Below are 1,782 nucleotides of genomic sequence, written 5' to 3' on the forward strand. Positions count from 1 at the left end.
CTCTCTCTCTCTCTCTCTCTCTCTCTCTCTCTCTCTCTCTCTCTCTCTCTCGTACAAACAGACTGACACAAAGACAAACAGCTGTCTTGTCTCAGAAATTCAAAAAGGGCGAAAAAAGCATGAAGCCAGGTTGGGATTTCCTCTAAGAAATCGAATAGCGTTGACGTTTTGAGTAACATTACCTCAGTATCCATATTTACTTCTTTCCTGGTGGTGGAAAGTGTAGAAAGTGGTCTGTGTGTGGTGAAAGAGCGGGTCTCTACTAGTGCTGGGCGGCTAGGTTCTCGATTATTGAAAGCTAGGAATCGTAGGACTCGACTCCGAACCCGATTACTTACTTTCGAATGATGTGATTTCTCTCGGTGGTTACCTGGTGTGGTTGGCTCCTAACATCTTCGGGATTTGGGATAACCTTAATTTCGGAACACGACGAAGCATCAACTTTTATTGTTCATAAATAAGTTCTAAAAAAAAGAAGGACATTTTAATGATTTAAGTAACTGGTAAACGTTGGTTTACGTAAAAGGGAGTCGGAACTTTTCTTCCGCAGCATTAATCGTGGTATTATGTTCTGGAATCGGTTCCGGAATTGATTCTTCGCCCAGCTCCAGTCTACAAAGCTAACTGTGAGCGGAGCAGAGCTGAGATGGGGGTGGGCGACATAGATAATTGGGCACTTTTGAGCACAAGAGGGCTACCCCGGAAAAAGCTGTATTGAGAAAATCGAAGGTAAAGTTTTTGCCCCTTGTTCAGTTTCTTTAAATGACAAGAAGAGTTTTCTTTAAAACCAAACAAATAATATACTACACACCAATGAAACCAAAGTTCTCCTATAGGTAGGGCAATGTCCACTTTTGGTATAGGTCAAGATTTCCTGAAACCCCCGAAATCTGGGTTAGCCCAGTTGTCCTTAAAAGCGACCAATTAACTAATTGAGGAGGCGCAGTCTGATCATTGGACAATGCAGTTTGTGGACGTCGCACCGTTTTGGGGCACAGTAAACCAAAAAAAGTAGCAACACTTTGTTGTCTCTAATATGTGAGGCGTGCTGACAAAATGAGTTACTTCTCGCAATCCACAAATGAAATGGAGGTATTGACCAAAAATCGACACTGAGATTAAATTTGTAGATAATTTTCTATTGATGCCATATTCTTTTTAAGTATGATACGCCTTTTATTATTTCATGCTTATAAATCGAAAAAACATAACCTATAAGCGTAACACATCTATTTCATTAGGTCTCGAATCTGAGAAGTAACTCATTTTGTGAGGAAAAAGTGTGCAAAGTGCCTTTCCCTAAGACACAACGTCGGGCCCTGACGGGATTTGAACCCACGACCTTGCACATTTTCAACCCTGTTTTTTGTTTGTTTGTTTATTTATTATAGTAGAGGGTTTTACAGCGCTCGCAACTGCATAAGGTCATATGAGCGCCACTTCCGTTTGTTTGTTTGTTTGGGTGTGTGAAAAGGGGGTGGGGGGATGTTCTTGTTTTGTTTTGTTTTGGGGTGTTTTTTGTTCTGTTGTTGTTGTTGTTTGTTTGTTTGTTTGTTTGGTTGGTTGGTTGGTTGGTTGGTTAGTTTTATAGGGCTGTTTTTTCTACTGTTTTTGAAAACTTTATAAAGACAAGCAACAACATACGTATTATTAAATGAAATGTTTCTATTTTGTGTACGGTGGTTTGAAATGTGCCACACCATTACCTTTGGTATTCTGCTGAATGGACATTATGTGTCCACTGAGTCTAGAAAGAGTTAATAATAATAATAATAATAATAG

The sequence above is a fragment of the Aplysia californica genome, unplaced genomic scaffold (assembly GCF_000002075.1).
Source record: "Aplysia californica isolate F4 #8 unplaced genomic scaffold, AplCal3.0 scaffold00255, whole genome shotgun sequence".
Lineage (NCBI taxonomy): Eukaryota > Metazoa > Mollusca > Gastropoda > Aplysiida > Aplysiidae > Aplysia > Aplysia californica.